The following is a 15,709-nucleotide window of genomic DNA, read 5'->3' as shown; positions in this document are numbered from 1 at the left end:
TCATTTAAAACAAAAATGGCAAAGCCAAGGAAGAAAGTCTCCAATCCTCCTAAATATGTGTCTCCCTCAACCATCGAAGTTGAAATCAATCAATTTGTAAAGGCTCCATGGTTCAATGGAAACTTTGATATATGGGAAGCAAGAATGAGGAATTTCTTAAAGACTCAAGGCACTAAAATTTTTAAATCAATGATTGTTGATAACATGATGGATGGGGAATCCAAGGAGTATAATGAAAAAGAAATTAAGGAAATCTTGAATGGGCTACCAGACTCTATAAAGAACAATTTAGAAAATGTTCATCAGCAAAGGGTATATGGGACAAAATTCATGACCTTCACTCAAAAGGAGCATTGACCATGACCACTAGTCAAGAAGATGATGGAAACCAAGAAGGAAATCTAGAACCCACCATAGAAGCTGAAAATGAGAATGATAACATCAAGGCTAAAGAAGACCTAGAAGCTGAAGAGAATGAAAAAGATTTTGAAGAATATCTCCTCACTAAACTTATGGCTTCCATGGAAGATATTATCAGTTTGAAAAAGGAAAATGAGGAACTTAAGAAGAAATCACTAGCTGGTGACCTAGACTAAACAAGGAAGAAATTTGACCTTGTCAAGCTTCAAGTACAAGAAAGCGATGAAGAGCTTGCCCAGCTTAAGAAGGAATTTCATCAAAGAAAACGAAAGCATCATGAAGAAGTCATATCCATGACAAATCAATTGGATAAAGCAAAGAAACAGGAAAATAACTCGTCAAGCCACCTTGAACAAAGGCACAAGAGCTTGAACAAACTTGAAGAAGAGATTGGTCAATACAAGGAAGAGGTCTCCTCACTTAGATCACAACTAGAAGAAACAAGGAAACAAGCACAAGGAACTGAAAATACAATGGGAGCATTGGTAATCATAGAAGGACAAGTTGATGAAGTATAAAAGGAGAAAAATACCATGATATGCCAACTAAAAGGAAAGGATGAAGAAATATTCAAACTAAAACCTGATCTCAACCTTCTCAAGGCTGAAACATGTAAAGCTACAAGGATAATGGAATAAATGGAGAGAAATTTAGCTAAGGAAAATGAAGAAACATTCAAAATGAAATCAGATATCATCTCCCTTAAAACAGAAGCAAATGAAGCAATACGTATCAAGAATGATTTTGAGAAACAACTTGCTAAGAAGAATAATGATTGCGAAAGATTGGAAGAAGAGATTGTCTCCCTCAAGAAAAAGGTTGAAGGGATTGACAATTTTTTGAAGAGCTCTCAAGCCTTGGATGACATGCTCAGCCATCAAAGATCCCCATTTGATAAATCAAGTCTTGGCTATGAAGGAGAATTCTCAAGCAAGAATGATAATGCTTCAAACAACAAGGCTGTGAGGAAGCCAGAAAGAAATGTTGATGCTCCTAGTTCCAAAAAAGGCAAGGATAAGAGTCAAGGCAACAATGAAGGAAATCATATTACAAGAAGACATGAAGATGTTGTCAAGGATGCAAGAAGCAATGGTTATAATAAAAGGATCTCAAGGCAGAAAGACTTCATAAGTACATCGGGGAAACCTTCTTCTCCTAGGTACCAAAGTATATTTGTTGGTTATTGTTATTATTGTACAAAATTTGGACACATGGAAAAAGATTGTAGGGCATACCACCAAGATAGACATTATGGTCCCCGACAATCTCCGAGAAGCAATCAAGTAGGAAGAAATCATGAATTCTTATTCATGAACAACATAAAATGCTTCAAGTATCATAACATTGGTCATATGGCATGTGATTGTAACTTAACTAGGGATCCTACACAAGTTAAAACCATGCCAGAGAAGAGAATTACACAAGTATGGAGAAGGAAGCAAATACAATCCGAAAATCTCCTAAACTCTCCAGCCAACAACACATGTTGTTGACTTGATGAAGATATCCTTGATATTCCAAGTGTTTGATGATGGGATTCTGCCAAAAAGAGACCATGCATACTGTTAGGGGGAGCTTGTGATTCTTGATCATTATTGCAGAAGCTATCCATGAAAGGGTCCTTATGAAATCGTTGATGAGCCATATTAACAATAATTCTTTGATAGATCATTTCTTAGGAACACTCCTTTGAAAGAACATGATCGCCTATCTATCTAATGGACTGTTGTTAAAGGTATTTTCCACTTGATCTCTAAATAGAAATTAGAGCAGAAAAAGGCCATCTAATGCTAATAAGCAAATATGTTTTTGTTATTACAAAAGTTGAATATTTTGACTCAAGGATTTGATGTGAGAACAGGTAAATTATGGACACAAATAGAGGCAACCTTCAAACAAACAGATACATCTCAGAATGAAGCTTGAAGCAAGAGCAGTTGGAAGCATATAAAAAAAGATAAGCATTTGAACATCTCTGTCAAAAGACTAGGGTTATTGCTTTAGCATCACACTAAATTGATTCTTAAGATGCCACATGATAGGGAAAGCAGTTTGACAGGGGAGCAGTTTGATAGGGGGAGTCCTTGTGCATTCCTTTACCATTGATGTCAAAGGGGGAGAGAAGAATAATATTGCCACCAATGAAAAAGGGGGAGATTGTTGATCTAGAATGTCATTGATGTCAATATGGAAATATTTTGGATAGTAAATAATGATTTGAAGCCAATCAGAGCAGATCCGTGAAGCAACAGGAGTAGGAAGAGTTCATCGAAAGCCATCAAAGAAGTGCTACAGGAAGAAGAGCTATCGGAGCAGAGAAGAGCTATCGAAGCAGAGAAGAGCTATCGAGGTAGTGTATCAGAAGTCATAGGCATAAAGAGAAACCACAGGAGCGACGAGCCAATACAATGTAGATCTATCGCATATGCCAAGAGTAAGACCCGTTGCACCATTATAGCATGACTTAATGAAATATCGCATCCACAAGAAACGCAGGTTTCAAAGGGATGTCAAAACATTGATTGCGATATAATACATAGACCCGATAGCTCCATAAAATATACCTTTATGTAATATCGCATCTAGGTATCGAGGAAGTTACGTAAATCATAAGGGTTGTCACCACCAGACCGCCGATTGCGATAAGACTTGTGAACCCGACCGCCAATTGCGATAAGTCTTGTGAACCCGACCGTCAATTGCGATATTAGCTGTGGACCCGACAGATCTATTGACGATGGTTTAATATTATATCGTGTCTTTCATCAGCAGTATGAATATCGGTGATGTTACATCGATGATGTTAATTTTTGCGATTGCAGGACCTCCGAAAGTTGCGATTGTGATTGATGACATGGATGTGGGACTTATTTGGGTACGGTCTCTCCTATAAAATCTTCCGTAAATAAAATAGGTTTTTGAGTAATTGGATGAATATCCATAAGTCGGTCTCTCCTTTCAAATGAACGTGTCTTTTGAGTATTGGGGAAACCCATATAAATACAAGTTATAAAACCTCACCTTAAGTATGTAATCCGCCAACAACTACAGAGAGAAGAAGTAACAGTTCACAACTTGCAAACTTGAAGGAACAGAGGAAGCCAAAGATTGAGCAAGCAGGAAGAAAGTCAAAGGTCCAACAGGAAAGAAGCCGAAGGATGAGCGATTATTTTGATTGGGTTAATATTTGAAAGGCTCAGACCTATGATGAATTAATCAAGTACATAACAGTTCTATGAAGGGAAAATAAAGTTTCATCTGTCAACGTTTGAAGGGAGCAGTAGACAACACAAGCATTGAAGCATTTGTGAGTTTGTTTCTTGGAAGTAAGATATCATGACAGTAAGAACAGTGAGAAGCAGTCACTCCTGAAATAGTTACCACAACAGTAAAGAATAGAGGGTTGAAAACAAAGAATTATCTTTGTGCAAACATTGAGGGCTTAGTGCAACCTATCAAAGATATCATGTTGAAAAGCATCAGCAGATCTTGGAGACATTGTTGGAAATCATGATGGCTATTTAAAATCATCATGAGGTAACTTCTGCAGACTCTGTTTGGGCAATATGAAGAGTTGTGAAGGCTCCTTCATATGAAGACAGGTTGTCATGAATATAGAAGTGATGATGTAGGTTGACAGAATTCAGTGAAGAATATTTTTGGATCAGTGAATTACTATCAAACATATCTAAACAAAATATAGCAGTGGGTTGGAACCCGGAGGGTTGGTGCCTTGAAGGTTGGAGCCTCGAACAAGACAATATTGGTGCCTTGATAAGATAGGGTCAAAACCCTTGGGGTTGGTGCCTCAGAATTGAAAGGATTGGTGTCCCTGGAGTTGGTGCTCCTAAATCCAAGGTTGGTGCCTTGACAAGACAGGGTTGGTGCCCTAGAGGTTGGAGCCTCATAAAAGACCAAGTTGGTGCTTGGCAACGGATTGGAGTCCTATATATATTGTACCTGGTTTATTTAATAAAAGCATTTATTCCTATTGTTCATTTTGTGTTCTAAATAATTGATTTAACTAGTAAAAATAACAATTGAAAAGAAACTCTGATTCACCCCCCTCTCAGTATTTCCAAAACGCTGAAGGGAACTGGGAGTGAGGGCACGTGGCATAATTTTAGTGAGGCACTAGTGGAACCGTGCATTGTCCGAACCGTTCGCTAGGGGACTCGCCCATTCATGAATTTCAAGAAAAGATTCCCTAGAATATTCTTTGGAATATTCCACTAAGACTCTACAAGAATCTAAGAGATTCCCTTGGAGGCGAATTTTCACAATATCATAATTATGCCAACTTTATACTCAGATTACTCATAATTTCGCCAGGAGTCTAATGGTGCAGATGGTTTTCTGATCTGAGTAGCGGATTTTCAAGAGACGTGTTGTTGAGGGTGGAACCTTGATGCAGGAATCTAAAATATTCCCTTAAGGCTCGAATTTGACAGTTTCAGAACCAGGTTGACTTTATACTCATTTTTCTTAGTTTTTCACCAAGAACACGATGATATGATCAGATTATTCATCTGAGCAGTTGAATTCTAGTTAACCCACGAGAAGGGATATTTGGAGAATCTTTGAGATTCCCGGGGGCGCAAATTTTGACCTAATCAGAAAGTGGTTTAAGTCAATTTTCACAATTTTTTTCTAGGAATTCAATGGTTTAGTCATTTTCTTTAGCATAGGTGTGCATTTTTCAGGCTATCCCTGAAAGTGGAGGTATAAGGTGTCTTTTGTACATGCATGTAATTTTATTTCGCTGAAGATTAATGAAAGAGGCCTCCCCACATTGAGCAGGGTCCAAAGACATAGCCCACCCTTGGTGAACTTCGCTATCAAGTTGTTTGTGTCTTTGCTTATCATGGTTTACATTTATTTCTACTTCTTTTATGTGTATGCATATTATGGTTACATTCCATTTTAAATGCAATTATGGATGCATATTTGAAGTGAACAGATCAGGATCAATTGTCGACCTATATTAATTGGTTGAATGGCCCCATGAAAATGGTGAGGTCAGTAGTCCTTGGGTTCCAAATTGTAAGTCCGGGAAGATTAGCATACACACACACACACTTGCAGGCCACGGGGTAAGTTGGGTCGAGTTCTTGCAAAAAATTCAGAAGGGACAGCCCTAAAAGGGCCTACTTATACCCACATATATCCATAGATTATGCGACAATAACCTTAACAAAGGTCCAAGCATAAGCACAAGGCTAAAATTCCTTTTAAGTCCAAAACACTCGATGTTGAAAGGAAAAGGATTAACCCTCTTCGACCCTATTACTGGGTGTGACTGGGCGTAGTGACCAAGTTCTTAAGTAAGAGAAATATGGGTCATTGAAGGGTGAATGTTCATAGTCGTCAAATGAATTTGGGACTTCTCCCTAAAGGTTTTGGTAGACGGCTAGGCAAGCCTTGTCAAGATTAGAATGTCTGGGTAATGTGGCATGGTGGGCCTATAAATGGGTGTGCATCTTAATAAGGTGGAAAATCGCTCCAAATTTCATATAATGGGAAAACCATGAATGTCAGGGGTTCAAAGATTACATGGGAACTAGTCTATGTGGAAGGTGTGACACAAGATGATGTCACCTCGATGTTCAAGACTGATAACATCACCCCCGACCTTGTTCCCCAGATATTTTGGAAAGAGCACATGGTAGAATGCTTGAAATTTAAGTTTGAGGGTGACGTGGCATGTGGGCCCATCCTAGTGGGTATGAGCGTCGTGTGGTGCGATTGAGTCTACTTATAGGAAAAGGAGGAGACCAAGTCCCATAGTGAGATGTGTTATGCCACATAGCCTTGAGGAAACAACCAGTTTTGGTGGGGAATAGGATGGGAACCTACGAGGGCTTTATTCAATGGGGTGATGTGGCCATAGAGGGCATGGACATGCATACGTAAAGCGTATATACATATATACTATTTTATAGTGGATTGTGGGGACCATAGAATGTGGTTATACATGACCTAGTATGAGTGGGTCGGTAGCTTCCAATTGGCATGAGGTGGCATGTAATTTGACAGTGACATGGGGACCACATGGCACACTTGATGATGTGGCACTATTTAATTGCCAAAGACTTTAATCGGAAACTAGATTGGAACAAAATTTATATTGTTGGAAAAATCTAGATGAGACGAACCCAACGATGTTATCCATTTTAAGTTCTAAAGCAGTTGAAAAAGAACGAAAAATTTAGACCCCATTTCCATAATGAGACATTGGAGGTTGGGTCATCATAGTAACTACCTCCTTCTACACTTATTCGGGGCTATGGCTAGTAGGGGGTATGTTACATTAATAATTATATTAGTACCAAATATGCTAACAAATTATTGATTCTTGAATCTATAAGAACCCTCCTACGTCCTTAGATTTTTTGTTTTTAAACATATTATTCGTACTCATGATAGATAGCATACAAAATCCTTGTTAGAAAAATAAGTTATAAATTCCAAGGTTACAGAGTTAAAAAAAATAATAAGCATTAGTAAAATGTTCTTTTAAATTAATTCATCTTGGGCTTTATGTGTTTCAATGCTCAATGGTTTTTGGAAGAACCCAAGGTAACAAGTGGTGCTGCATTTGGGATGGATTGAAATTTGCTATCAATTTTGTCATCGGTTTCCACCTAGGATGGTTATCAGAGATTGGAGTTGACTTCTCTTATTAGCATCATGCTTTGGAACATTGCATATGGATGATTTGGGATTTTTCCACTAAAAAATATTTTCTAGGCTCGTGTTTTTGAAATGATTTTTCGATGATTATACAAGATATATATAAGTTTGGTTTTAGGGTGTGGCTATGGTTATGTATGTGAAATATCAAGCTGATATATACAAGCATTTGATTTATTTATATTATAAGAATGTCATTGACATATGCAAAATTGTAACTTTTTTGCTATAAAAATCATACAATGCTAATTTTCATATATATATATTAAAATTTGGTACCTAAAATTAATAATACCTTTTATATATTGGCTCTTCAAATATCATCTTTCATATCCCTTAAATTATTAAAAAAAAATTAAAATTAAAATTAAATGGGACTTAAGAATTATTTAATAATTTTTCTATGTGAACTTTATTTATTAATGTGGTGTTTTTATTATGTCACTGCTTGAGATATAAGATCTGCTTTTTTATGTCATTTAATTTTAATTTGTACAAAAGAAATTCAAGCTCATAATAAAAAAATTTAGCTCAAACTTTGGGTTTGGGTTCCTATGCGGCTAGCATCTGTTGTGTTGTCCCATTAAAGCTCCAAAACTTGATGTGTGTGTTCAACTTTTAATTAACTCGAAAGAAATTAGATTTATTTGAGTTGGGCTCTATACTTTGGAGTTATTATTCCGTAGGCTTTGGTGGCTACCATTCAAGTTTTTCGACGAAGGAAAGCACTGGGCATTTACTAGTTTTAACTCTACTCCAGGGCTCTGTGCTCACTGTTTCTTCTTTTTTATTTATGACCTACTCTGGCCAAATATGTCACTTCCTGGTCAAATCTTTCCCCTTCTTCCCCATTCAATTTTGTAGCTTCGCAGTCAGTTTTGGTGGTTATTTGATGGCTTTGGTGGTCGTTTGTTTCTTTTTCACGGTGGCATATATCTGGTATTCTGATGTGACCCTTCGCTAGAAGATGTCGCAGAGAATAGCATGCATTGTAGGAAATTAGTGCAATGTGAAGACCGCTCTGGACATCGTATGCAGGCGTGGGATTCTTATGAATGTTGCAGCAATGCACCTAAAGAAAGAAGGCAGTAGCATGCGGGTAGTGGGAATGTATCTCTGGCTCGAAGATCAAAAATCATTGTCATCCACTCTGAGAATGAGGATCATTGAAGGAGTCCAATAATATGTTACTTGCAGAAGCAGGGACACTCAGAATCTATTGTTCATGGAAAAATTCTTCAACGTGGTGGTCTCCATCGAATTTTTTCACACAATGAGCAAACAATTCGGGCTTAAGAGCTCTATCGTGGTAGCCAAGCGAATAAAAACACTCCAAGAAGTGGTAAGGGTTTTAAATCCAGGAAGGATGGCCATCATTTATGATTTAGTATATGTTCCTGAGTATATGCAAAGGCTTCACGATCTTAAAAATTAAGAAATATGGGTTTCTAAATTTGTTCTCGCCTTCATGGTGCAAAGTCACATTGTTTTTTTTTGGGAAAACCAATCAGCAAGTCCTATGGATGTGGTCTAATGGTTAGGAGGGAAAGTTGAGTCCCGCATGTCTTGTGGTCTAACGTCCATGACTAGAGAAGTAGCACTGCATGATGAAAAATTTCATCCTCCAATACCTTTAATCCAAGAAGAATAATCAAGAAGTTGTGGCATTCAAACCTTCATCCAAAGGATGATCTTGATCCGAGAAGCATCTTCATATAACTATAAAAAATTATGCAGTACTAGTATCTTATTTATTATAGTTTATAGAGCCTTGTTCATTTTTTCTTCGTCATCCAAAGCAAGGATGATTTGCGAAAGACTGTAAAAAGTGCGGCTTATTGTTATTATTTGTATTGATTATCATGGGTATACAGGTTTTTTTTCTACTATCAACTCTGTATATTGATTATAAGTTTATACAATGCAAAGAAAACACTAGATTTCCCTTCTTTCCTTTTCCTGTGATTCAATATGTGTAAATCTAGATTGTGGAAATATTTTGCTTGTTCTCTTTTGATGTGTCCTTACCATGGAATGTGATGGAATGGGATGGGTGATGAGTCGTATTCAAATGTGGATATAAAGTAAAAAAGAATAAAAGTATATTGGCCATCCAATTGTTTTAATTACGCCAGAAGGCATTTCTTTTTGAAATCAACTGTCTTCTTGTCTTCCCTGCCTTACTATGCTCCGTATGATCTAATGTTCGACGATTAAAATGTTTTCCATTGTTGGATCAAAGCTCTCTTTATAAATGAAACAATACCTATATTCCCTCCTTGAAACCATATGAATAGCGACTTATGTAGGTTTTCTGGAACACTGCCCTATGATGTCAAAGACATGCCTGCTCTGCGATGTCACATGGGAGTGGCAAGGACTTATGTCGTCCAGGATCTTGGATGAATCTATTGGGCACTGTGCAGGTAAATTTCAAATGGCAAGATCTTGGATGAATCCACTGGGCACTCTGCAGGTAAATTTCAAAATGGAGTGGGTAGCCTTCAGAAACAGTTGTTTTTAGTTTTTAATGATTTTAGGTTTGTACTGCCAGGAGTTCCATGACAGAAAATTGGAAATTGCTGAGGTTTCTTAGTTTATTTTTATGTATTTTGAGACACTACCCATCGTGGAGTTGCCCCTTATACCTATAGATTTACTTCATGAATGCTCTCTTCCTTGACTTGCCAGTTTGTGGTCCACCACCTGGGACTTCCTTGATTGCTTTCACAACCCAATTTTTAGAGTTAACATTAGGCTTTGCATGAGAATTTCTCATAGTTCCAACCCCTGTATTGTCCCCTTTGCACATGATGATATGAACTATAATATGTGAACATTCAAGAGGTACAAGTTCCATCTCATTTCGAGTGGGCATGCCGAATTCATTATCATTGCTTTCTTCCTCTAACAATGTAGCTTTGGAATGATTTTCATGATAACTTTTAGGTAGATCCATTGTCTAATTATTATCACTTGAATTTGTTGAATCCCTTTGTGATTCTGCATGAGCATGTGAACCATTCCCCATGCCCATTTCAGCCATTTCTCGTTCCTCATCCAGAACAGAAACAAAATCTCCATGTGCATCTTTAGGTTTTGCAGCTTGATTCAATTTAAATCATGTCTTCACTTCCTTAGATGCCTTTAGTTTAGGGGTCAAACTTGAATTTACACCCTAGTCACTGGAGTTGACTAGAACAATGTAAACTTTGAAACGGGAACTATAAACTCAAAACGGGAACTCTGGCCAAAAAACCCCAAAAAAACATCAAAAACAGTGCTAAAAACGAAAAGTGTGTATACTGGAACGATGTTTTTTTTTTTAGGTGTCAATTTTGAACGTGTTTTAAAAACGGCAGTGACTACGAAATTTACTACGAAATTTTCGCGCAAAATATAGCTTCAAAACGAAAGTGTTGATACTGGAATAATGATTTTTTTTTAAGGGTCAATTTTCAAACTTTTTAAAAAATGCTAATAAAACCAATTTTTTATGTCTCAAACAAAGTTAAATTTTAAGGAAAAAACACATTAATGTTTCTGGTAGAATATCATTTTTCTTTCCTAAGTATAAATTTAACATGTTTTCAACCACAACATGTTAGATACAAAAGAAATTGAAATTTTTTCAACTATAAAACTAAAAAAACATGACATTATGAACAAATTATATCACTGAATGAATTCAAAAGTCTTTATTTGTATACTGAATAAAACAGACATTATATCTCTAATTTGATATTGCATTGTAGATATTTAAACAATAAAATTTATCATACTTAAGACATAATCCAACAACATAAAAATGCTTCATAACTTCTCATTTAACAAAATATGGAAAACATTAATTTTATTTGAAGATACGATGCATACATCAGTTATATAAACTGTCTTAACAATTATTCAAACTCAATCACCCAATAACCGTGGGTAGGCCGTCGTCGTGCCCTCTTCCCCCAACCCATTACCGATCTTTCTCATTCACCCATGCCCTCTTCCCCCTTCTGCCCTACCCATGCGCCAGCCCTTGCTACCCCCAACTCACCCACCCATGCACCATTTCCCCAACTCTTCCTTCCCTACCCCACAACTCTCCTCCCCATAAGCCCACCCCCTAACTCCCATTCCCCTCCAATCTCAACTCCTCCCCCCCTTCCTTAACGCCGACCCCATGGGCCTCGCGCCCTACCCCCCTCCACCCTACCCTTACCCATACCCCCTACCTTCCCCAACCCCCCACCCTTACCTTACCCACCACCCCCCGCCACCCCCCTACCCTTACCCTACCCCCCCCCAACCCCTACACCCCACTACCCCCCCGGCCGGCCCCCCCTCCCCCCCTGCCCCCCTCCCACCCCCTACCCTTACCCCCTGCTACCCCCTACCCTTACCCCCCCCCTGCCAACCCCCCCACCAACCCCCTGCCACCCCCTACCCTACCCCCGCCCCCTGCCCTACCCCTTACCCCCCCCCCCCCCCCAACCCCCTACCCTACCCCCCTGCCCACCCACTCCCCCTGCACCCCCCTTACCCCCCCGCCCTACCCCTACCCCTACACCCCCCACCCCTACCGCCTACCCCCGTTACCCCCCTACCCCCCACCCCCCTTACCCCCTACCCCACCCCACCCCCTACCCCTACCCCCCGCATTCCCCCCCTGCCCCCTCCCCACCCCGCCCATCCTCGGCCCCCTCCCCGACCGCGGCCCACCCCCCCCCCCCATAATGCAGAATATTTTGGACGAGAAATGGAAGCGATCAGCAAAGCAAGTATTTTGCAAACTATAAAGGAAAACTTTCAAATTAATTATGACATGTTTGTTTCATGCGCAGGAAAGATGGTTTCAATTGTATAGGTTTGGCTCCTTCCAAAGAGGTTCGTGAAGGAATTAGTCAAAAGAATTGAGAGAGATAAGTTTCAAAGAGCATACCAAACCAAACTTCATTTATTTAATGGACAACCCTGGGATGCTAGAGGAAATTGAAGTCATCACGAAAAATTCCAGCCAAAGAAAAGTTAAAGCAAAGGGTTAAAGACCTCCTAGATAGGAGTCCGAGAATATTTTGTTCTTCGGGAGTCTCATGCAGGAGCATCGGCAAGCTTTTATAAATTTTATTACATATTACTATTTCTTTTTAGGAAGTTTGATTACTCATGTAATGATTTTACTTTTGTAATAATTAGTTGGACTCTAGAAACATTATCGTTGAATATTATGGATTAGGCTAGAGAAAAGAATTGCCTTGCTTTTGATTTTTCCAAATTAGTTACTAAAATAATGGGTTTTATCCACTTATTATGGATCTTGATCCTATTTTAGATTTAGAATGATTTTTATAAATTAGTAAGTATGTGGAGAACTATAGGAGCATTGGAAGTATGAGTGTAAGAACAAGAGAAAGTTAATTATTTCCATTATGAATCCTCTCTTGATTCATAGAAGGAAAAACTATCTTACTGTAATATTCCAAGTAAATTTGATGCATATTCCAAGTAACCATTTTGATCGTCTAAAAATTTGTATGTGAGTGTGGGAGAGGTGTAAATGATAATGAGGATAATATTATATTGTAAATATTATGATCTTTAATGAATATTATATATGAGTTTTTGGTGCAATTGTTGTGTGAGTTTTAAAATTTGTGGATTAGAATTTACAGTTTGTTGCAACTTGCATCAATTGACCTCATTGCTAGCAATGTAGAAAACAAATTTGATATAAATATTTGAACTAATAGTTTTAATATAGATCATCCTCATAGACAACTACATTTAGAATAAAACACTTAGTGAGATTGTCATAAGTTGAATCCAAAAGCCAATAATCATAGTTGTCAACATTTTAAAGATGCTATTGTTCAAACTTCTGAAAGAAAATATAGAGTTGACATTGGTCAATGAAAAAAATTTCACTTATTTAGATCTTAAAACTTAGTTTTAGTAAATTCACTTGGTTAATAATGGATGTTTGGCGTTGGCGTCATAAACAATTTACAAGAGAGGATGACAACAATTTACAAGAGAGGATGACAACACTAAAAAATAATGAAAATGAATGGCATAAAGCTCAGAAAACCCGTCAAAATTAGAACTCATTGATTACCGACTCTATGCACGTGGGAAAACCACCACCACCACCAAATGAGCCAACAACATCCTCACTACCTCCTCTACACACCATACGGGAATCACATATAGTTAGTCTTAATCATTAACAAACAAAAAAAACGAAAATTAAACTAAACCTCAACTAAAAATTAATCTAATATCTCTTTCAATAAGAAAACTAATTACATATGCATAAAATTATTTTATGGATCCTTTAAAGGTTTTAATCATATTCCTAAATCGATATCTTGAATTATTGCTGTGACCAGCTTTGCTTCTCTGGGCCGCCTATAATTAAGTAATTGTGTTAGCCTAATTGGCCGTATTTTTATTGAAAATATATTGTTTAATTATTAAAAAAATTAGTGGTAAAATATTAGGGTGATAAACCATGTTGTTGGCCTTCTGTTATCCGCATTTCACACAACAACACTTAAGTCTAATGACTCTATTATATTTTACAAAAAAATTACAAAATTTCCTCCTTTTTTATCAACTCTATTATATTTTACAAAATACACTATTATATTTTAGAAAATTGAGAAAGTAAAATAAATAACCAAGTTCTTCAATTTGATTGCTTAGATACACAATATATATATATTTATAAAATCATTCCCAGAATAATATATCATAAATGACATGTAAAGAAATATGTTTTGCAAATGAGAAAATATATCAACCATGTATTTGTGCGGAAGTGGCATAATATAATATTGTCTCTAGCGTAATGATATGACACTCGGGGCAAACAAAAACTTCAACACATCTCTTAGACATAGACATATCTTATCGTACTATATTATTGGGTATGAAGGTCAAAATATAACTACTTATAATCAAAGTTAAAAATCATAGATAAATAAAGGGAGTTCATATACTTAGATTTCTGAATTTATAATTAATTTAAGAAAAAAAAAAAAAAACACAAGCAAGTTAACAAATATTTCATATTTGTAACCACTTACGTTTTATTTCAAAAAAAACTATATAACTTTTGTGAGAAAAATAATTTTGTTCTAAAATGCCCGATCAATATTCTCCCCATAAGTGCCTGGTTCAATGTGCGCCATTCTCGCCATTAACACTGCAATTTATACATTTTAAAGGATCTTTCCCAGGCGTTAAGATATTTTTGCATTTTCTGTATAGTAAAATTGATATATTCAATAACGAACTTCAGAAATACGATGGAATTCAAGCCAGGATCATTGTTGGTAGTTTCCGGATGTGACATTTTGCATGCGCGTAGATTGGAGGGGGGCGTTCACACTGCAGAATCCATGAAAAATGGAGCAGTAGATAAATGTCTGTGTTCGGACTATACGTGCTAATGGTGTGGCTATGGATCTCCCGACTCCTCGCTTACGTTCTATGGATCATGCTTCTGTCTGCTTGATATCAAGACGCCAGCGCCACCCCCGGGCCGCCCCGCCCCGCACGACCGGCGGTGGGTCGATTCCGGGAATCGACCCGCCGCCGATCGGGCGGGGCGGGGCGGCCCGGGGGTGGCGCTGCGCGCGCGCAGAGACACCCCGGGCCGCCCCGCCCCCCCCGACCGGTGGGGGGAGGGGCGGCCCAAATAAACAAAGCTGGTCACAGCAATAATTCATACGGCTTTTTCATTTTCGTTTAGAGTATTCCTAAAGATCCTAACCGCTAGACTCGCCCAGTCTGGGTCAGATCCTGCGAGCCCTCCACCATCACTCGCCCAGTCTGGGTCAGATCCTCCGAGCCCTCCACCATCACGATCAAACTTGCAGTCAGTCGTTGGTTTCACCGCGTTTTTCGAGTCATTGGCTCGGAGTTGGGTAGAGCTAATTCAAACTCAGGAATACTTGGAAGACCATCGATCATTCCATTACACACATTTGTTGAAGGATCATGGCAATAAAATGGGGATCATTACTGAGCTTGGAGATTGTATTCTCATCCACCGGCTCTCACTCATACAGATTGTGTAAACTCTTCAGCTTTGTTATGAGATTTTTCATTTGTGGGCGTCCATCTGTTACTTCCATAGCCACACCATTAGCACGTATAGTCCGAACACAGACATTTATCTACTGCTCCATTTTTCATGGATTCTGCAGTGTGAACGCCCCCCTCCAATCTACGCGCATGCAAAATGTCACATCGGGAAACTACCAACAATGATCCTGGCTTGAATTCCATCGTATTTCTGAAGTTCGTTATTGAATATATCAATTTTACTATACAGAAAATGCAAAAATATCTTAACACCTGGGAAAGATCCTTTAAAATGTATAAATTGCAGTGTTAATGGCGAGAATGGCGCACATTGAACCAGGCACTTATGGGGAGAATATTGATCGGGCATTTTAGAACTAAATTATTTTTCTCACAAAAGTTATATAGTTTTTTTTGAAATAAAACGTAAGTGGTTACAAATATGAAATATGTGTTAACTTGCTTGTGTTTTTTTTTTTTTTCTTAAATTAATTATAAATTCAGAAATCAAGTA

At 38.0% G+C, this 15,709-nt stretch overlaps 1 pseudogene; it reads left to right on the top strand.

Annotated features, from left to right (window-relative positions):
• Positions 1 to 5,947: 5,947 nt before the first annotated feature.
• On the top strand, positions 5,948 to 8,647 carry LOC149266456 (uncharacterized; annotated as a pseudogene).
• The last annotated feature ends 7,062 nt before the right edge of the window (positions 8,648 to 15,709 follow it).

Source organism: Pinus tabuliformis, chromosome 6, assembly GCF_031772625.1.
Source record: "Pinus tabuliformis cultivar Carrire ecotype Pingquan chromosome 6, CPIR1, whole genome shotgun sequence".
Taxonomy (NCBI): Eukaryota; Viridiplantae; Streptophyta; class Pinopsida; order Pinales; family Pinaceae; genus Pinus; species Pinus tabuliformis.
Note: the sequence above shows the minus strand (reverse complement) of the source record. Positions and strands in the feature narration are given on the sequence as shown.